The 22,969-nt window shown below is 41.0% G+C and overlaps 1 protein-coding gene and 1 long non-coding RNA gene across 6 annotated transcripts in view; one reads left to right on the top strand and one right to left on the bottom strand.

The window, feature by feature from the left end:
- The window catches only part of Fam135b (family with sequence similarity 135 member B), a 328,330-nt gene that overhangs the window by 52,709 nt on the left and 252,652 nt on the right, over nucleotides 1-22,969 (top strand). Inside the window, exon 1 of one of the 5 annotated variants that reach the window (XM_040735573.1) lies at nucleotides 11,777-11,924. The exons of the other annotated variants lie outside the window; for them this stretch is intronic. The gene's annotated coding sequence lies outside the window, so the exon portion shown is untranslated. Of the gene's footprint in view, nucleotides 1-11,776; nucleotides 11,925-22,969 lie in introns of those variants that run through there. 5 annotated transcript variants of the gene reach the window in all.
- On the bottom strand, nucleotides 4,526-11,659 carry LOC121136027. Its single transcript, XR_005873158.1, has 3 exons — nucleotides 11,477-11,659; nucleotides 7,559-7,642; nucleotides 4,526-5,510 (listed from the first exon to the last, which is right to left on the bottom strand). It is a non-coding gene; the product is annotated as an uncharacterized LOC121136027 (long non-coding RNA).

Genomic DNA, 22,969 nt, shown 5'->3' on the forward strand with positions numbered 1-22,969 from the left:
ACATTGCTTGCCCATGAGAGGTAGAAGGTTAAGTCCCATTACTGAAGACACTAGGCACTTCAGACACGTGACCACAAGGGCCCAAGCTGGAGACTTTCTGAAAACCTTGCCCTTGATATGTATCTGGCTTTTCATCCTCTGTCTTCTCTCAAGTGATTTATGTTCACCCTCTTCAGGAAGAAACATGCTATGTCGATTTATCTAGAATATCCTATTCCGGATGACCCTTCTCAGTAAATGTCTCCCTCCTGTCTGACTCTGTTCCTAGACCACAGATCCTTGTTGCACTCAGAATGGAGTTCAATATATATTTTGGCCCTGTGTCTCCTGTTAGCAATGGCTCAGAAAACATTTTTTAACTACTCTATTATCTCTTCCTTTTTTCCCCAGAAGTGTACCAGATTGTGACTTGTAGATTTAGAAGCAGCCACCATTTAGCTGGTATTTAAAGGGCAAAATAATTCTATCCCCACTTAATCTTTGCCGTATTTTTACAATATCTAACTCTGATCCCTGTTTTTTCTGAAGAAACAGAATTCTAAAAACTCCTTGGAGTCACTGAGAGCCTTGTCCTTAAGTGGGCATCAGTGTTTTCCCTTAATGAAAGGCAAGAAATTCCAGGAGCTCCACTCTGCTCAAGAGCTCCTTGAGGAATAGCTGTAAAAATGCTGTTGTAATAAAACTTCACATTCAAATTGCCTCTTATTCTTAGGGTGTCAAATTGCTTTATCAACATGAATTGCTAGAAACCTTTTAGGTTAATTAAAATGAGCAGGTTTCCTAGACGCACAATGTGATTGCATTTATACTTGGGGGTGCTTCTTCATGTGAGCAAATTGAAGCACAAACAAGTTGTTTGACTAATCGGAAGCATTCTAAGAACCAGCGGACTCAGCATGACCATGCAAACAAACCGCCAAATTCCATTGCTCTTCCGAATAATAATGATAATAATTTTGTGGTTCGTAAGTACAGGCATCCATAGGCTTATTTGTGCTACCATTTATTCAATGGCTGCAGGCAGTTCTGTGCTGTGCTTGGCACCTGACTCTGCAGCTGACATCTTTTCCTTACAAGGACACTGCAATGCAGGTTTTCTCTTTTTCGTTACGCTGCAGCAGTATAGATTTTATCCTCAGTTTACAGCCCAGGAAGCTGAGATTTAAGGAAGTTGAGCAGCTTGTCACTTATGTGGCTCTAGCAAGTGCCAGAGCTGGGATGGTAATCTAGGTTTGCGAACTGGTTGTCCATATTATTCCCTACCAAGTGCATTTCCTGCTCCCTCTCTATTTCTACACTCCCGGACAATGTAATATATCCCCACCAGAAGTAGAAGTGCATTGCAAACCTAAGAATTTAGAATTGGAGTTATACAATGGGAGGAAGAGGAGCTGAAACCAGACTATTGTGGAACTCAGAGCATGGAGAGGAGGCAGTGATGTGCAAACAAGTCAAGACATTGGGACTTATGTCAATCTGCTTATCAATACTCATGCAGCATTGAGAGACCCAATTAGCAAGGGAAGGAAATTTTGCTCTCTAAGGATATAATGTGACTGTTACTACAGCAAATGCATTACCAAATTTTATTCTCACAACAACCCTCTCAGGTAAATCCTCATTTTCATTTCACAGACAATGAAACTAAGACTTAGGAAGATTAAAGGATTTGTGTAAGGTGACATAGCCCATAAAAGTGCTATCAGTTCATTAAACTCCAATGGTTCGTCCTCACAATGATTGATGTCCGTATACTATTTGATGGCTACATCAGGCTGTCCTGAATGTATCCTCCTTTGCTTGATTGCTATACATAGATTTCACAATACTTCATGGACCTTTGGCTCAGTCAAGTGTAGGATTCCTGTTCACAGTGAACATGCCATTGACAAATTTGTATTTAAAGACTACTATGATTTTCCAGATGGTCAGATCTCTAGCATACAAGAGCATATGAAAAAATATAGCATCATTGGGTGTACCTTGGTTAGAAAAAGGCTTGCTCAGATTTAAGCCAATTTGTATTGTATTCATAGAATGGTTTATGATGTTCTGATTTCCATATGGTGCCTAGGATTGATTTTGGAGTCTTAAGGATGTGGGCATCATGCCAGAATGTGCCCTGAGCACAGTGACTCTCCACTGGCAAAGGAAGCTGGCATGTTGATTCATACTGACCATCTGGAAAGATTATAACTTTACAAATATTCCAACAGTTAGCCACTTCTACATTGTGAGGGAATCCTCATGTCGTAGCAAAATTCACATTCAAGTAGTTGAGGAATGGGAGACATGGGCATGCAAGTATGATCTCTGCACTCATTCATGAGCCTTGGAAATACAAAGTTGTTTCCTAACCATTCCTTGCCTCTTCCTAAGTCCAAGTTCTCTTGTTACTGATTTACCATGCATGTTGCTTATTTCTATGCTTGGCCTCTGTCACAAAGGATAAATATCATCTGTTGTGCTCCCTCAGTGACACCCTGCATGAAAGTGGAGGAGTCATGTCCTCGGTGACACTGTATTGTAAAATGAATACATAGGAACCCCCATCACAACAAAGCACACAGGTTGTCACAGATGGTGGAGGGATGAATCAGAGAATACAAGATTGTAGAGAATGGAAATACCTCTGATCAGCAAGGGAAGCAGAGCAAGATAGTTTTGAAATGCATATTTGTGGTGATATATTGTTTATGATTTATTGAAGCTGCTGGAGATCAAAACAGCAAAGCAGCCATACTAGCTAGCCATAGAAGCCAGGCAGTGGTAGCACACACCTTTAGTCTCAGGACTCAGGAGACAAAGGCAGATGGATCTCTTGTGAGTTCAAGGCCACCCAGAGCTACACGAGATTGAGTCAGTCTAAAGGTCTGACTTTAATTCCTTTAATTCCAGGACTCATGAGAGGTATTTAAGATAGGAACAGGGTCTCAGAACTGGCATTCACTCTCCAGCCACATTGAGGATAGGAAGACATTCATTCTCCAGCTACACTGAGGAGAGGCAGCAGTCTGAGGCTTTGCGAGAGCTCGTGGCGACAGATCAGCCATTTCAGCCTGAGGCAGAGGTAAGAGCTACTGGCTTAGCTGCTTTTCTTTTCTGATCTTCAGCTTGAAGCTTGAACTCCAATAGCAGTCTCTGGGTCTTTTTATTTTTCGTGTTACACATGATGAATTCTGATCCCTAACCTTAAACTCAATGTCTTAGACTGTCTGTTTAGTTCTATTGAGCAATACGATTTGAAATCTCCACCAAAAATTTAAGCAAAATGAGGACATGATAAAAAACAAAACAAAGCAAAAAAAAACACAAACAAAACAAAGCAAAACAAAACTAAAAAACATACCTATAATTTAGAAACATTGTGCATTAAGAGCAGACAAGAGGGGTGTTTGTGTTTGGATTCATTTAGTTTGAAAAGCTTATTTGGGACATAATTTTTAAAATATTTCGAGTCCAAATCCAAATGATGACATCATTGAAAAATATATAAAAAGTTTTAAAACTCTAAGGTATTTGTATATATTGCTGCTTCATTAGGAAATAGTGAGAACTATTAATACATATTGATAAGAAGTATAGTTTGGTGCAACGAAATTGTTCCCTGCAATACAACAGTAATAATGGGGGTGGCACAGAGCAGTAGCATAACAGAGCAATACAACTTTTAAAGCTTTGGTTTCTTTGGCAGCAAAATGAAACTTCAGCTATGCTTGGAGGTGTCAGAGACAGGATATGTGGTGGTACTTCCAGAGTGATGCCTGGTGCATAGCTTTAGCTCTGCTGGGGAGATCGAAAGTGTCTCCTCACCAAGGGGAAGAGTAGGTATTATACTGTAGATGTTTGTGACTGGTTCCAGGTAGGCAGTTCTTCTCTGCCTATGTCTGACTGGTGTCAGTGTTTGAACAACGCTGACACTGGTCCCTGTGTTCTGGGACCCGTCCTTTAGAGCAAACAGCTAGATGTTTGTCCCTTTCTACATATATTCAAAAGGGTTAAAAGTAATTGAATGTCAGCAATTCAAACGAGGGTCATAAGAGGACAATAGACAGCAAACAACACCCACTACTGGAGACAGTTGAAAGCCATCTCTATATGAGATTAAAAAAAAAAAAGAAGAAATTACTCAAGTGGTGTCAGTCTGCCTGCTATCATTTTTAACATTGTCACCAAAAGAAAGGCAAGCAGGGCTGATGACAGCAAAGGATTTAGTGTGTAGCACACCTAAGAGGAACCCTAGCTCCATCTGACCATGTGACTCTGAAACAATAAAGTGCTCACATGAGTCTCAGGTTCCTGTCGTGCCAAAGAGGAATACTTATATCTGCCTTGCTTTTGAAGTGTTGATGGAATACATAAAAAATGTCACCTTAGTTTTTTTTAACTTTTCTAATTGTTCTCACCATTTCCTCCCCAAAAATGATTCAGAATTGAATAAATCAGAGAGATTCAGAGACTACAGTCGAGTCATATTTAGGCAGCAATTGATTTTTTCTTGGATAAGAAAAATTATACATCTGCTTCTAAATATGAGGAGTGGCGGCTGTGATTCATGCACACACGATTCACAGAGAAATCTGGAGCTGAAACAGAGTGAAACTAATAATATTCCAACCCTTGTGACTGCAGCTTGCCTATGCTTAGAATGTGTACCCAGGTCAGGGCTGTCATCCCCAGGACAAGTATGGTGCTGTCTTGATTTAGCCACAGTGGTACAAGCAGAAAAGATTGGTTTCCCTGGAGCACACTTTCCAAAGATGGGCGCATCTGCACGAGCTGCAGCAGCCCCTTTCTTCCTTCCTTAGATAGCTGTCTGTACTTTGGCAGAGCCAGGATCCCAGCTTCTCACGAGTGTCTCCGTCTCTATCTTCGTTTTTGACAAAGCCATCCTTTCTCTTCTCCCTGGAACGAATTGACATTACTGGGCAGAGGCCCGTGATTTGGCTGATAAGAGAGTTGTCAGCTTGATCGTGAAGGAGACTCAGGAAGAGTCCTGGCATTGTCTTCTCACTACCTAGCCTTTACTTGATCTGTCTCAGCATACATTTTCTCACCAACAAAATAGTTTAGAACTGTTTCTTCATATTGTGTAAGGATAAAATTGCCACCAATACTTGCTCTTTAGTTGCATTTTATTGTTGGAAAACCAGACCTAATTTTCTTGCCACCTGCTAGACATTCCTTGTGTGTGTCATTTATCTTTTGCTGAAAATGCATAGCCACTGCTACCCTGTTTTGTGCTTCACCATTCTCTCTGATACCATCTTTTGCCTATTAGAATCTTCTCAGAACCACTGCAAAGATAAATACTACAATATCACTCTTTCTCATGTGTCTTTATGTTGGATAGCTGAATTGCTGCAGAAATATCAAGGTCTAGGAAATCATCACTGTGAATAAATTGAAGAATTGTGATTATAGCCTCTTGCTACCATACTGACTTCAATGGGCATACTGCAGTTTTGTGCCCGAATTGTGGGATATTCAACGTGGGGGCTGGAGGGCACCTAGGAGAAAGATGAAGACAGGAGACACGAAGAATGGTAAGCCAAGGCAGGATTCTGATCAAGGTGACAAAACTTTATTCTTTCCAAGGTATATTTAAGGTGCTTGGAGGAGGAGCAGGGAGGGGCAGCTTCTAGGAAGCTGTCAGGGCAAAAGGTCAGTGGTAGAGGTAACCCTCTGTGCTGCCTGGAAACCTAATTCACAGGGCAAAAGGTCGGGGGTAGAACCTCCTGTGTTGCTAGGTAACCTTACTTTATCTCAATCTTTTCCATGTCCACGGCTAACTCCTGGCAGAATTGGGGGCTTTCTGTTGAGCTAATCTTTAACTGCTAATTAAGCTGCAGGCCTGTTTTCTGGAATTTAGCAGAGGTATCAGGGTGTTCAAAGTCATGTACTCTCTATGAGGGTTGAGTCATGTCTTTTCTTATGAGTACATGAAGCAGCCATATCTGGTTGATGGCCGGAGGCCCCTGACGTATTGCATTGTGCGCACACTGTGCTAGATATTGTCATGATAAGTATGAGTGTCACCTCTCTTGTCATTGAACTCAAAGAGTTCACACCCTAATCCACCTACAAATATATACTTATCAGAATTAGAAAAGTTCAAAGACAGGTTGGGAAACATGAATCAGGAAAAGTATATATTTGGAGGACACTTAGACCTGAAAGAACCAGGACGCCAGCCTGGCAGTCCCAAGATGATGATGGATATATTACTTCTTTCATGGACTAATAACTCAAAAGGGTTCTGTGAGTGTGCAGGTGAGGAACTGAGTGAATCTTTGAGTGTCCATTTAGTTTTCAAGGTCTAACGGGTGTATCAGCTGGAGGTGAACACAAATCCCTGTGTAACCCTGTTCTTTACATTAAATTATACCATATAACATCTTCTACACCTCCACTCCCAGTGCTATCCAGATTTAGAGAAGGCCTTGCATGACCATTCTGATGACAGCAGCTTTTTGCAGGGTTTCTCTCAATATAGGGTAAGTTGTTCCTTAAGGTATCTGCTTTATATCCTCTTTAGGAGAGTAAAGGAGGCTCAGGAAAGCAAAGCATCCTGTTTATAGACACATGTTTGATGACAAAGGAGATCTTTCAGAGCTATGACACTCAGTCCTCACCAATGTAATCTAGTAGTTGTTTCTAAAGATGTAATAATTTTTCAAGAGCTTCTCACATGGTTTCTGCACAGTGGCCTGACATCCCACTGAGGTGGAAAGCCTTTCTCTAGCCATAGAGACTGTGCCAGCTCTGTCACATGGCTTTAAGCACGGATCATGGCAAGGATGATGCTGTCTACTTTTCAAGGCTGGGTCTCTCAGCACTGTTCTTCCTCTTGGGTATTGTTCTCTCAGAGGCCAGTATGATCTTACTTCCCAGGTTGGGGGCAGGTGGGGAGCTTATTGATAGAGATTTATTCAATCACTCAGCCTGAACTGAAGTTACCACATAAGTTCTTTTTTTTTGTTAGTTTGTTTGTTTTTAGCAACTATATTTTCAATTGCTTTTTTTTTTTTACAAACATGGGAAGAATCTATCAGTTCCTGCTTTTGTCCATCCAGGTTCAGGGTTAATGTGTGCATCATTAGATACTTGGAGGATACTTGGAGTGTATACTAAATATTCTAAGCAACCATGCCATACTCATCAGGCCCTTGAAAGCATTGTAACCTAGGACCTTACTGGGACATGATCAATACATAGGGGCATGTGTTATCAGATGGAAAAGTACCCAGAGTGCAGGAGCAGCTCTTGAGCAGGTAAGAGCATCAGTTCCTTGCAGAGCCACCTATCTAGAGGGATAGCATGGTCAAGGAGTGGAAGAGAGTGAAGGCATCAAGTGCCACGCTCAAATGAAAAATCCACACTATTGTCAGACCTTGTGTCGAAGATCCCATCTTGGCTTGAAACTCAAGATTCTTGTGTCTTATCAAAATCACTGGGAATCTCACTCACTTACTCACACACACACACACACACACACACACACACCATGCTGGGAACCAAATTTACAATTATGTTACCATCTATCTTTTTATATCACCTGGAATTCATCTTCTCAGGCTTAAGGTTCATCTTCTCAATTTCTTCTTTACTAGGGTGGTTTGGCAGGGTTTCTGAAAGACACCTTTAACAGATGGCAAAAACACAAACACTACTCCTTCAAACACATACAAACAAAAATGGCTCTAAAACAAAAAGCTCCTAAGGATATATCTCTTTTGCCAATACAGCTTATTTGATCTCTGCTCTGGACTGCATAGTAACACCCTCTTATGTGCTCCTACTTGCAAGCTGCTGTTTTAACTGGGTGTTAATATAAAACATAATCATCAAATTGGATTTGCAGGCAGTCATTAGCATAAGTCACAGCTTATGTAATTATCATTAAAGAACCAGAGAGATGCTGTGAGCAAAGTGGCGTTGCCGTGCTTGGAGGTCCTCAGCATTGTCTTTTCTTTTGTCATCAGCAAATGGTTGTTTTTGTTCTTGGGGTAACGGGGTACAGCAAGAACAGAGATTGTCATGTCATGCAGACATCTCTGGTATTTTTCTCTAGGGGTAACGGCACGAAATCTCTAGTCTACAAGAATTCAAGAAATAAATGCAGTGGTAATAAAAGCCACTTTAAGGCAGATCATTTAGCCACTTATTATATGCACCTTGGTAGTTTTCCAGGGCAGAAGACAAAGGTATTGATGAAGTACGGTCCTGTCCTTGTGTCATTCATAGACTACATAATACATTCTACACACAATGCAGGAAGTTCTAGCACAGAGCACAGACAGTGCTCGACTAATTACCTCTTCCTGAGCACTAGGCAGACTTCTCTGACCTCAAGAACTAGTTCTAATGGCCAAAATGCTTTTTAAAGTCCAAGGACTCTTTATCCACAGCATTTAACACAGCTGGAAATTGCATTTTCTTTTTTTAAAATTTATTTAAATTAGAAACAAGCTTACTTCACATGTCAATCCCAGCTCCCTCTCCTACCCTCCCCCCACCAAGCCCCCAAACCTCCACCCAATCTCCACTCTGCTCCCCAGAGAGGGTGAGGCCCTCCATGGGGAATCTCCAAAGTCTGTCTTATTATCCGGTCAGGACTTAGGCCCTTCCCCATGGGTGCAGGCTGAGAGAGCCTCCCTTTATATGGAATGGGCTTCCAAAGCCCATTTCTATGCCAGGGATAAATACTGATCTACTACCTGAGGCCCCATAGATTGCCAAGGCATCCTCACTGACACCCAAATTTAGTGAGTCTGGATCAGTCCCATGCTGGCCTCTCAACCATCAGTCTGGGGGTCCATGAGCTCCCCCTTGTTCAGGTCAGCTGTTTGTGTGGGTTTCACCAGCGTGGGCTTGACCCTTTTGCTCATCACTCCTTCCTCTCTACAACTGAGTTCCAGGAGTTCAGTTCAGTGTTTAGGTGTGGGTGTCTGCCTCTGCTTCCATCAGCCACTGGATGAAGGCTCTAGGATGGCATATAAGGTAGTCCTCAATCTTATTATCGGGGAAGGGCATTTAAGGTAGTCTTTTCACTATTGCTTAGATTGCCAGTTGATGTCATATGAGTATATGCCCTTACTCTCCAGCGACCTGTGCCTCATCATTCCCTCTCTCATTCGTTCGTTTTGTATGCCTAAACAGTTTTATTTGTATGTTCACATCTTGTATAGATGCTTTTATATAACTGTGGTCCAGAACCCCAAAGTGTGAGAAAATGAGATCATTTTTCTTTTTGAGACATAAAGATTTTAACTTAATCATACCATATTCACATAATATGAGCATGTCCAGTTGCGTGTATTTTCCTTCACATGACAATGTTTTTCTTCTTTAGGGCTCAGAAATATTCTCCTGTGTATATAAACCACCTTCTTTGTATCCCTTACTCTATTGGTGGACACCCAGGTTGTTTCCATAACTTATCTATTGTAACTAGCATTGCCATAACAATGGCATAAAAGCATCTCTGTGATGTTGACTTGATTCACTGTATGTCACCAGTCAAGAACTGTCTACTAATTCCATAGTCTATTTATTGGATGTGTTGTTCATTTGTTTTGGTATATAGTCTTTTCTTTTTTCTTTTTTTGTTTTTTGTTTGTTTGTTTTGTTTCTTTGAGACGGGGTTTCTCTGGTTGCTTTGGTGTCTGTCCTGGAACTTGCTCTGTAGACCAGATTGCCTTCACCTGCCTCTGCCTCTCAAATGCTGGGATGAAAGGTATGTACCACCACAGCCCAGCTGGTGTGTAGTGTTTGAGCAATTTGTATATGCTAGATATTAATTCTTTGTTAGGTGAACATCCAGGGGTGGCATAGTTAGGTCATAGGGCAGACTGACTTTTTTACTATTATTTTGAATGGACTAGTTTAAGTCTCCACCAACAATGTGGAAAGTGTCTGTTTTGTTGACATTCTAATCAGTACTTGTTATTTTTTTTGATGGCTGCCATTCTGACTGGTGTGAAATTATAGCTCGATGTAGTTTTTACTTGCATTTTTTGGGTGTCTAGGGCTTTCATGTTTGTTGACCATTGGGTATCATCAACTAAGAACTGTCTACTCATTTCACTAGCTCATTTATTGACTGCGGTTTTTATTTTGTTTCTTGGTGTGTCATTTTAAAAGTGGATTATGTATGGTAGTTGTTAATCCTCTGTCAAATGTGTTGCTAGTAAAGATTTTCTGCCATTTTGTAGTCTGTCTCTTATCGTGGATCTTTTTATTTTCTTTTCCGTAAAGAAGACTTTTAGTTTCATGGAATCTCTGTAGTTAACTGTTAGCCCTGTTTTCTGAGTGGTTAGAGTCCCATTCAGAGAGTACCTGAAGTATTCTCCCTCTGTGTGTTTTGAGTTTCAGAGCTTATATTAATGGAATTTAAATGTTATAATTGAAATACAGTTTGTTTCAAGATAAAATAATAATTTTGTAGAAATCAAATTGAACAACTTACCCCAGACAACACATCATTAATGCTGTGGGAGAAATTAATGTTTTATTATGAAATACATATTTATGAGCTGTATATAGTGGCTCATGCCTGTAATTCCAGCATTTAGAAGGTCGAACAAAGAAGATTGACGCAATTTTGAAGCCATTCTGTGCTACATAGCAAGTTCCAAGATAGCCTTGGCTACAGGGTGACATCTTGCCTCAGAATGAAGCAAATAAAGAATATATATATGACCATGGAAAAATTTCCCAAACACAAAGACTAGTATAACCAGATCCTCGATCTAGATTCAGCAAACGGTCAACATCCTAGGAGCCCACCATGTTCCTTTCCAGTTACTTTCACATGTTAACAGTTACTGTATTGAAACCCAACAACATAGAGTACTTTTACTTGGTTGTGAATAGATTTATGCAAATGTGACCAAGAAGTATAGACTCTTTCATTACTGACTTCTAACTTTAAACATTTATTTTGCAATTTGTGCATATTGCTATGTAGAGACAGCCTATAGCGCTTCATATTCTGCCATGTCATGTCCAAAACACGAATATGCCACAATTCATTTGTACATTTTGATGAGATCTATGTAACTTCTGGCAGTAGAGCATTGTAGAAATAATGGCAATATTTGTATGCATGTCTTTCGATCTCTATATGTATGCTTTTCTGTTGAGTGCTACGAAGGGCTCAGCTGTGGCACAGGGTGTGTGTATTCTAGGTAATGCTCAGTGCTGTTTTAAAGTGGCCACATCAATTTCCCCTGGAAGCTCATAAATGTTATAGTAGCTTCATATCCACACCCCTACTTGGTATTGTCTGTATTTTCTCTTGGCATTCTAGTCATTGTGACTTCATATGTTATGATATCAATTTTCTTTTACCAGATTATCAGTAGGATTGAATATTTGTCTTCACACAATTGTTAGTAGTTGGGACGTAACTTGGTGAGTTATCTGGGGCTTAGATTTTTCTCTTCCCATGCTCGCCTGTTGTAACACTCACTTTTCTTATGACCTTGATGGCAGGTGTGGAATCTGTACCTTTATCTAGCTTCAAGTCCTAGTGCAGCACCTGACAAACAGCTTCTAGGACTCAGGTTCAGGGTCAACATTGAGGAAGAAAGGGATGAAACCCTAGAAGAGTTGCGGCCCTCTGTACTGTGTCTGTTTTCTGTCTGCCTTGGAGGTTGACTTAGACTGAGCTCACACTTCAGTCTTTATTGTGTACAAAAAGTTCCAAACAGAATGTGTGATGCAGCCAATGAGTGAGGGCACTGTGAACAATGAACATTCTAATAGGGTCTCTTCGGGAGAATACCACCAAGGGCTTTCTCTGAATGTCTTTATGAATACCAGAAGATGGTCTGCGCCTACTTGCTCTATACCCACCTCATACTGATGGGAAACCCTGCTCAGATGCTAACCTTGTCAGTGCTACTTAATGTTTCCAAGTAAGTGCTCATGACTGAAATAGAGAATCAAAAATAAGTGTTTTTATGATAAAGCTCTGTCTCTTAATGATCCTTGTTTGAGTCTTGGTCAGATTACTTATAGTCCTTTCTATCTGTACTGCTAACGAAATGTCATCCACCTTCAAGGCCATCATAAGGCTTGAGTGTGTCTACACAGGTAAAATTCAGGGGGGGGAGGTGCTCCCAGATACTATTGGAGCAGCCACTCAGTGCCTGCTCTTGAATTCAATATCAACTCTTGAAGAATAGAGTTTCACAATTAGTAAGAGAATGATGATTATAATATTATTGGCCCAATATGACTTTGGAATGCCTTTGTGATAGCTACATTTTGATTAGGACAAATCAGTGAAATAGAGGATGATATCTGAGCATGCAGGGGTTAGATTGTATCTATGCACACTACGTTCACTGTGAAAACCACTTGAGAAACCCTTGAAGTTCACTGTGATGAATGTCCTCAAGGATCATGGGTTCCAATTTTAGAAAATGCTTTAGAAATGGAATACTAAACACTCCTTGTCATGTTTCTTATTTTACTTATCATTGTTACTAAGTATGCAATAAGTTAAAGCATTGAAGCCAAGGGGAGGATTTTGTGGTTAGACCCACATAAATGTGAATATTGGTAATATATTTATTCTTACCTGAAAATCTCTGCACAAGTTATTTAATCTAATAGAGCCATAATTTTCCTAATATAGACATGGAATATTCCATGTTTGGAAATCATAAATATTTCTAAGTAGTGCATAGAAATTGTTTAGCCTAATCCTTGAAATGTGGGAGATAATTTCATAAAGATAGATCTTGTAAAAAAATAGCCATTTTTTGTAAGCCAATGAGGTAGAATTGGAACTGGGATTGAAGATAAAGACATTTATATGTTTGTCTTCCCAAATATGAAGTGTGATTGCTGAGAGTAAAATCATGTTTAGTTGGCAATTTAAGGCAATACCTGTCATAAATTGGTACGTAATACTTTATTTATGAATGAGCAAACAAATGAGACTTTTGTATGAAACATATAACCTACTTTGAGAAGAGAAAAGGGAAAGACAGAGCAGAACAATAACCAAGCAATACAAAAAGAGAGATACCTGAATACAACCAGGCACACTGTCATATTAGAGTGCATGGAATAACAAGGCCCAACTATGGTCTGATTATATTACAGGCATTGTGTTTTAGGAAATCACTTGTCCTCAGAAGGTGACTGCGTGAATATCTTGCCATGAAAATGAAATGTTCAGGCATCCTGGGGAACTTGCCCAGAATCACCCAGCTATCATGCAACAGGTCTGTTTGAGTTAAGTTCAAAGGCTCTCACTTCTCCATCATCCTGCTAGTCTTGTCTTAGTTATCAACTCTAGAATTATGAAGGGAGATGAAAGGGCTGTGCCATGGCTATTCTGCATCTTACAAACTGAATTGAACTTGAGGAGGAATAGCAGAGAGAGCCTTGCAGCCTGGGTAAAAGGTTGAAACTTATATATGGCTGGGTCAGGAGAAAGAAGAGCTGGGAGGTGCAGGGAAACCAGATGCAGGGACCTTGAATGTTGTAATTGGTAAGTGGACTTCAGTTTCTGAACACTAGGAAGTCAATGGAACTGTCTGATGACAGATAAAGATGCAGTCATATTTCAGAAGAGGAGTCCAATAAGACACTCATGATCAGAGCAAATAAAATTGATATTTCCATTGCTTTCATTCTGGGACTTTTGAGGAGTAATAGACTTGCCCAGGGGGAACACAGACACTGGAATGGCTCTGTCTTTGAAATTGAGGTGTGTTTCTTGTATGCAGCAGAAGGATGGGTTCTGTTTTCATATCCATTCTGTTAGCCTGTGCCTTTTTATAGGTGAGGTAAGACCATTGATATTCAGGGATATTAATGACCATTGATTGTTGATTCTTGTTTGTTTTGGATCCGTCTGTGGTGGTGGTTTTGTGTGTGAGTTTTTCTCCTATTTCTAAGATTATCTATTGACCATGTTATTTTGAGTGTAGTTAACTTGCTTGGGTTGATGTTTTCTTTCAAGAACTTTCTGTAGGGTTGGATTTGTGGATACATATTGCATAAATCTGGTTTTGTCGTGGAATATCTTGTTTTCTCCATCTATAGTGATTGAGAGCTTTGCTGGGAATAGTAGTCTGGGCTGGAATCTGTGGTCTCTTATTGTTTGTAGAACATCTATCCAGGACCTTCTGGCTTTCATAGTTTCCATGGAGAAATCGGGTGTAATTCTGATAGGTTTGCCTTTATATGTTACTTGGCCTTTTTCCTTTGCTGCTTTTAATATTCATTCTTTATTCTATATGTTTGGTGTTTTGATTATTATGTGGCAAGGGGAATTTTTTTTTTGCTCCAGTCTATTTGGTGTTTGGTAAGCTTCTTGTAGTTTCATAGGCATCTCTTTCTTCAGGTTGGGAAAATTTTCTTCTATGATTTTGTTGAATATGTTTTCTGCACCATTGAGCTGGGCTTCTTCGCCTTCTTCTATACCTATTTTTCTTAGATTTGGTCTTTTCACGGTGTCTCATATTTCCTGGATATTTTGTGTTAAGGATTTGTTGGATTTAAGAATTTCTTTTGTCGATGAATCTATTTCCTTTAGTTTATCTTCAGTGCACGAGATTCTGTCTTCCATCTCTTGTATTCTGTTAGTTATGCTTGCATCTGTAGTTCCTGGTTGGTTTTTCAGCCTTTTGATTTCCAGCATTACCTCAGTTTGTGTTTTTCTTATTGTCTCAATTTCGGCTTTCAGGTCTTGAATTATTTCCTTCATCTGTTTGATTGTTTTTTCTTGGCTTTCCTTGATTTCTTTAAGACATTTGTTGATTTCTTGCATTTTTTTTGGTTTGTGTTTTCTTCCATTTCTTTAAGGAATTTTCTCATGTCCTCTTTGAGGGCCTCTATCACTTTCAGGAGGTTGTTTTGAAGGTCATTCTTTTCTGTTTCATCTGTGTTGGTATGTTCAGGTCTTGTTTGTGTAGAGTTTCTAGACTCTGGTGGTGTCATACTGGTTCTGTTATTGGCTGTGCTTTTATATTGCCTTCTTCCCATCCTTTCTTTCAGTGGGATCTCATGGGGTCTCTTTGGATTGGAAGGCACTGAAGACTGAGGTGTGGGCAGACTCAGGGTGAGCCTTCCGGGTGGGGCAGGTCCTCTCTAGGCACAACAAATGCCCAGGGAGATGGAACCAGGGGATGTAGGGAGTTGGGGCTCAGAGCAGAACCCCCACTCACTGATTTTTCCCCCACAGAACCACCAAGAGACAGCAAACGAGACAGAAGCAGAATGCTTGGATGCTGTCTTATCTCAGGAGATGATTACACACAGGTTTCTTTACCGGGTTAGGGTCACTGGAGCCATCTCAGGGTCAGTTTACCACAGTACACTTAGCATTCAGTAACCCCAAAAGTTCCAGGGCAGGATTTGGTTAGGCTACTAAGGTCAGCTCTTGTCTTTTCAACACTTTTCCCCCTGGAGTTCTTTCGAATAGCATCTGAGCCCCACATACAGAGAAGTACTTGGTGCTTCCCCCATCTACCATGCGCATGGAAACAGCTCTGTGTAGGACCCAGGAGCTTCTGCCCATAATCTTTGTGCTGCGGAGACCTCGATGGCCACCACTAACTAGGCTGTGAAAGGTGAGCTTACGTCACAGTGTGGGCTGTGGAAGTTAGGCTTCTAGGCTTATCTCTACTTGACAGTGTTTAGTTTTTCATTGAGAGTGGCATCTGAGTGTATGAGAGCAGAGTCTTGGGACACCCGACCTCAAATGTGGGATTTCAGTACTGTCCTTTCCTGCCACAGAGTCTGGGATAGGTCGTGAGTCTCCTCCTTGGACCTTCATTTCCTCCTCTTTGATAAGGAATATCTTCCTTCTTCACAGAGGGGAGTTGAGTGTAGAGCTAAGCACAAAGTCAGATGCATGGTGAGTGCCTTGCCGTGTTCTCTATCACTATGGCATTTCGTCTTCCAAAAAGAACAAATTCCTTATTAGTAAGTACTCTGATGTAGAGTAGAGTAGCATACTTCTGTGTCCTAGTAACAGAGGCTTGATGTTTCGGGTACACCAGGCAACAGGTGTCTTAGACCACAGTGATTTAGCTTTGGAGCCTTGCCTGTTCTTTCTCATGTCTCTTGTTTTCTATTTTCTGTGATTAAGAGATATATTTCCTGAAAAAGGACTGCACCCAGAGACAGGGACACAGAATACAAGCCATATCTGTCAGTGATTGGCTGTCCTGGATACATTACGCAGGTCTCTGGGGAGCATGTCTCCCATGTCAACCCAACGTAAGTTCCCAGAATGCTGGCTTGTCTTGAAAAGATCCATTACTTAAGCCCCACGATTCTCAGAAATGACAGGATGAGTTTGTCATTGTGGCTCTGCCCTGAGACATATTATCCACAAGTGACATCTTTGACTTGTCAGTTACATCCATTTCCTGGTTCCAGAGAAAGGAAATAAAGCTGCTATTGTCTCTACCAGAAATCAGTGCACTAAACACCAAAGCCATCCTTTGTTGTCCCAGGCCAGGGCTGTGTCAGTACAGGCTAAAGGCTGTTTCCCCCTCCATTTTTAGAATAAAAACGAAGATTATAAACACACCTGAGACTGGCATTTGGCTCACAGCCTGGGCCAGCCAACAGATGGGGTCCTCTTAAGTTTGTAGGTGTCTCTGGAGATCAAAAGAATGCTGTGTGCCTCCTAAATGGTTTAGCATGGTGCATATAGTTACACTTCCACTGTCATTAGCTACAGCAGAGGTTTGTGGCAGAGGCAGCTAAAACTCAGAACATTTCAATGATTTTCTCAGGGTGACTGAGCTGTCAGATCAACTTTTGTCAGACTGTGGGGCAGATTATATCCTCATAATAAGAATTCCACTATCAGAGAAAGCCATGCTGAATTCCATTCTAGGTCCGCTTGTAGTGTCATCTAGGGAAATGCCATGCAAAAGTTCTGAGAAGCTCTACAATCCCCAAATCGATTCAGTCTAATGTGTTCTAAGTGTAGTTGAGCATAACAATCCTTTTTATAATGCTAGATTATATTTTAGTTTATAACACACCAGAATTACAACATTATAAATATGTCCTCAGTTGTGGAATCCTTGGGGCTCTGCTTGGACCACATTTTATAAATTTCCAAGTTGTTCATCAACATGTTGCCTGTGGAATTCTGTCACAGGTCTCAAAGTTGGTCTGTTCCTGTAAAGTCACCATCTGTAGAAAATAAGCTGAAAGAAAATGTTGGCCCTCATGCTAATACTTCTCATACATGGTGGATGTTTGCAATAAGACACATGGCTGTGAGGATTGCAGTTGTTTAAAATTAGGGGAGTAGGCCATTTTTCCCAAGACTGGAGTGGGTTCTGTGTGTGTAGCTGAAGAAGAAGCTTGCCAGCCTTACGAGGCATTCCCTGACATCCATGCTTTTCACAAGGACTGGGAAGCTTGCATGGAGAAGCTAATGAGGATCCCACAGCTTCCACGCAGCTCCCTCTCCCCAGTACTACCGAGAGTGGGTGTCTGACCTACTTGTTCTCCACTCATCTCCGCTCCTCCTCCTCCCATTCTTCCCACTAGCTTCCAGCGGAGGTGGGTGGAGGGTGAGACCAGGATAAATTAGGCGGGTCCTGAGGCATGGCTCATGGGAATGACACTCTGTCTGTACTTCTAAGGTGACCCTGAGTGCTTCACCCTTCTTTAGTAAGCTAGCTGTCCCAGGAGGGTTGGTTCCCAGTCAGTGCAGATGTATCTGTTCTGGGGACAGTTGCCTTGGATGTGTGCTTTCCTTACCCAGCTTGCCTTAGTCCATTTAGTGTGGCTACAACTGAATATACAAAGCGAGTAAATGATAAACAAAAGGGAGTCTATTCAGTTCACAGTTCCAGAGCTTGTGCAAGCCAGTATCCATGTGCTGGGTTTTTCAAGAGCCTTCCTATTGTGTTATAGGATGGTGGTGGATCTCACATGGTGAAACAGAGTGTACAAACTTGGGTCTCTTGTACTCCAAACCCTATAATCCTTATTTTAGACTCGACTTCTACTAGCATAAGGATCCTAATCACTTCTAAAGGCCCCATCTCCAAATGTCACAGTAAGCAATTTGGGGGATTATGTTTCCAACATATGAATTTTGGGGAACACATTTAAGCTGTGGCATCATCTGAGCTGTGGCTTCCCTGGGATTCCAGATGCAATCCGAATCAAGTACTGCTTGTTTCTGGCACAAAGTTCAGTATTGAGGGCCTACTCTGGCATCCACTTGACATGTGCTGGATAAGTTTCCCAATGCTAAACATGCTGCAGGAACCCTAGAAAATAGATATGAAGAGAAGATAGTGATTAAAAGATGGCTTTGCTCAGAGCAGGGCTAATGGAAGCAGTCATGCTTTGGGGGAAACAAGGGGAAGTGTACTTGTGAATGAATGATTCACTTAAAGGAGAAATTAAAAGTGTATGTTTACCCAGAGACTTTCAAGTGATGGTGATGAATGTTGACACCTCTTTATTACCTTGCCAAAAATATGTCTTTGCTTCCAAGGAGACCAAGGACTCCTTCTGAGATGGTGGGCTTTCCTTCTGTTTCCATATGATGTGCTCTGCAGCTGGGGTTGGTTTAATCTGACACTACTATTTTGGTCAAAAGTTTTGACATGAATGTAATTGTACACCAGGAACCTGTGTCAATCACTTGCAAATTATTTGTCACCCTAGGGAGTTATTAAGTGCAGATGATAGCTGATTCTTTTGTCCAACAGGCATTAACTGTTGACTCAGTGGGCTGGCATTTTCCTAGATGTTTCTGTTACAGAAGGAAAATGATTTTGTTCAGTTTTTTGGACATCAGTATTTTCCCCCAAAGGAACTGTTTCAAAGGAAACGATGTGGTTGTGGAATCATGGAATTCTATGCTCCTAATGAAGTATATCTTAAGACAGTAGTTCTCAACCTGTAGGTCAGGACCCCTTTGTCAAACTTATATCTCCAAAAACCTTTGATCCATAACAGCAGCAAAATTACAGTTATGAAGTAGCAGTAAAAATTAATTTTATGGTTGGGATCACCACAACATGAGGAACTGCGTTAAAGGGTGGCAGCAGTAGGAAGGTTGAGAACCACTCAGGGCCTGTGGCCTGGGGCTAGGAATCATGTGTTCTGCAAAGAGTGGTTGGGTAGGGATGGGAGCTTAGTTCTACTTTTTATGGATTAGGTTTGATCACTACTCTGTCTCCCTAATAACTAAATCCCCTGTCAGAGCTTTTACTGTCTTGTTTGTCAGAGGAGATCACCAATAATGTACTTTTTATAGCACTGAGTATAAGAGGATCATGTGGTGTGTTAGTTAAGCCCAAATGCTTCTGAAATAGCATGGAGATGGGATGGACAATTCTGCTGGGGACCTAGGCCTTGAATGAAACTATGCCAGGGAAATAAGGGCATGTACTCCAATTAAAATGATGCTATACAATAAGAACCCTTTTTAGTATTGTTAGTTGGGAGAATGGGGTTGATATTCATAAGCAAGGTATGACTATGGAACAAATTTTGATTTGGAATCCTGGGTATTAGTATTCAAGTTCAACTGGCAACTTTCTTCTAGTCAGTCCTTGAGCAACAACCTGCAGAGAATGTACCAATTGCACATTAGGGGAAAAGGGGGCTAGGATTGGAGATGCATACATTTGGGTGCTAAACACTTATGAAAATCAAAGCAAAGGCAACCATTACTTTCTCTTATTATCTGTCAGCTCCTGTGTTAGTGGATGCTATAGGCATCTTTCCATCATAGGTTTAAAACCATGGCTTCAACATGCCCCTCACTTTGGGGAATATATTTCATACATTCTCTGCTCCGTATCAACCCCTCTCCTTACCCTCAGCAGCTTCTGGCTACATTTCCCCCACATCGAATCTATTCTAGTTAGAACTTATCTACAGTTTTACATGACCTAAACTCACTTGGGATGAGGGAACCTCAATAGAAGGTTTGGTTTGATCAGAGTGGCCTATATATAGCCATATTTGTGTGAGATTATCTTGATTGGTGACTGATAGGGGAATGCCTACATCACCGTGAGGGCATCATCCCTGAGCAAACACGCCTAGACATTATAAAAATGTTATATGAGCAGGCCAGCGAGCTTATAAGCATCCTTCCTCAATGGTGGTATCTGCTTCACGTCTTTGTTCTGAGTTTGTAGTCTCACATAGCTCAATGAAGGATTTTGACTTGGAAGTGTAAGATACAATAAACCTTTTCTTCTACAGTTGCTTTTGATCATAACAGAATGAAACTAGAACAAAATCTGTGTTCCACTCAGGCTGAGTTGAAGGTGTATAAACTTAACCCCTTTCCCTGGGGTTATTGAGTACGGATGATCTTTGTTTCTCTCTATGTCTTACTTTTATGAGCACAGTGCACATGCCTCCAGTTTTCTGGGCTTGCAGGGCAGGGAATGGAGATATTTTTTGACTTATAAATTGAGCAGATTTGTATGAAATCATCCATAGAAGCCCTGCTATTTTTAACAACATCCTTTTGACTACAGACACACTTAAATCTCCTTGAAAATCAATTCAGCAATCACTTTCTCCTCTGGGTTCTTTCTCAAATGGGGTCAGAAGGAGACCTGCCATGTGTTAGATACCATGCTGGGAGCTCATACATCATGATCCAGTGGTTCTGGTGAGTGCAGGGTAGTACAACATCCCATTTCACAGAAGGCATGAAATAAATTGTTGCAGGATCAGTGGGCCATAAATAGAAGAGCCAACATGCAAAACCATTGCCTCTTCTGAGTTTGCATTATTGGGGGATGAGGGAGAGTAGCCAGCTGAAGTTCACATCCAGATGAGCTCTCAGTGCACTATTCAGGGACTGGAGGCAGGCGTTACTTCTTCAGGGGGTAAGGATAGATCTAGTGTTCCAGGGGTGCATTGCCACTGTGACTAAATAGGAGAAGTCATGCAGGGGGAAGGAATCATTTCTGCTAAGCACAGCAGACTACGAAGGGCAAGGAGCTGTGGCATGTTACTTTCTGAGGTTGGAAGACTGAAGAGTGCCTGGTCTGCATAGAGAAAGAATCGCAAGGACATGAACTTTGAACTTCCAACCCCTGTAGTTCTCTCAGTGGGAAAGAGAGAACTTGGTCTATGGAGTTAGTCAGGTCACAGAAAACAATGGCAGGCAGTCTTGAATTCAGAACCAAGACATAATATGAAGTGATGATAACTGGTTCTTAGAGGAATTAATAGCTGTATACTAATTTTTATTGAGCCTTGAGATATGAGTCCCTATTAGGTTTCTTTTTTCTTCTGCTGTGATGAAACAGCGAGGCAAAGCAACTTAATGGAACGGGTTTGCTTTTTTCATTCCATCATGATGAGAAAGTCAAAGCCACAAGAGCTTGAATCAGCTGACCAGGTCACATCCGTAGTCAGAAGGCAGAAACTGATAAATGCAGGTTGATGCTCTGCTCCCTTAGTTCACACATATAGTGCAGCATCCTAGCCAGAAAGGGGCCATTCACAGCAGGTGGGTCTTCCCACCTCAAAGAACAGGTGAAGACAATTCCCCACACACATGCCCTTGAGACTCTAGGTTCTGCTAATGATCACAGTGTATGATAAGAAGCAACACAAACATGACGATGCACATCGCATTTTAAAGTGAGATGAAATTCACAAAATTATATTAACTATGTTTAAATGCACAATGTATTAGTATTTAGCATAGCTGCATGTTTTTGCAATTATGCCCTCTCACTCCCATTTTCATCATTTCATGTAGAAACTCATATTCATGAAGGATGTCTTTGTTTGCTTTACTATTGCTGTGATAAAACACTGACCAAAAGCAACTTGGAGAGGAAAGGGTTTATTTGTCTTACATATCCTAGGCCACAGTCACTGAAGGAAGCCAAGGCAGGAAATCAAGCAGGGTGGGAATTGTGTCCAAATCTAATCCCAAGGCCAGAAAGCAGAATAAGCTAAAACTTTTCCTTGCATAGATAGGTAAACTGAGACACATATACAGAACATATGGTATAACTTCACTCCAAAAATCCTAAGGAGTGAATCCTACAATCTCAAAAGACATAAACAAATAGTTGCCTGAGTTTGTTGAGCACGGATGTCCTCATTTCCTTTCCTGTCAGTGTGCTAAAAATGTTTTGACAAAAGCAACTTTAATGTAGGAGTTTTACTTTTCGTTGGCTCACAGATCCAGTTTGCAGTCTTTCTTTTCAAGGAAGTCAAGTCAGGAACAAAGTAACTAGCCACATGCATCATCAAGAGCATAACGTGAGTGTGAGCGTGCATGTTCACACTTCTTGGCCCTTTCTCTACCCATTATACAATTCAGCAATTCAGGAACCAAACACAGAGAATGATTCTGCCTGCTTGTAGTGATGTCTTTCCACATCACTTAACACAAACAAAACAATCTCCATAGCTGGGCCCCAATGCCACCCTGATCCAGATAGTCCCTCATCCCTTACTGAGACATTCCCAGGTGATTCTAGATTGTGTCAAGGTGACAAAGCTAACTGTTACAAAGGGCTGTGACCCATGACTGTATTAGAGATTTTATTCATTATTGTTACGATCAAAGACATGAACAAAGCAACTTTTAGTTTCATTTTTTTCAGATAATCAAAATAAAGGGCCACAATGTTAATGAATCTTCCTGACATATCTGTTAAGCAACAGGTAACTGCTTAAAAGTTAGGCTTTAGGAGTACAGAACCCTTTCTCCTTGGTGTCCCCATACTGTAGGCACAGCTTTTCCTTCATATGCAAAAGCTCAGAGCCAAGTATTTAATTTCATTTGGTTCATATTATGTGTTCAAGAAGCAGACTCATAGACACTCAGGACCTGAAATGATCAAATCCATCCAACTTGGGTCTAAACCCTGTAGCTCTGAGAGTTTGGATGAAGGTACCAAGACTGCTCAGGTGGTCAATAGCAGAGCATAGATGTAAGTCAGGTATTCCTGGCCCT

Source organism: Mesocricetus auratus, unplaced genomic scaffold (genome assembly GCF_017639785.1).
Source record: "Mesocricetus auratus isolate SY011 unplaced genomic scaffold, BCM_Maur_2.0 Super-Scaffold_100047, whole genome shotgun sequence".
Lineage (NCBI taxonomy): Eukaryota > Metazoa > Chordata > Mammalia > Rodentia > Cricetidae > Mesocricetus > Mesocricetus auratus.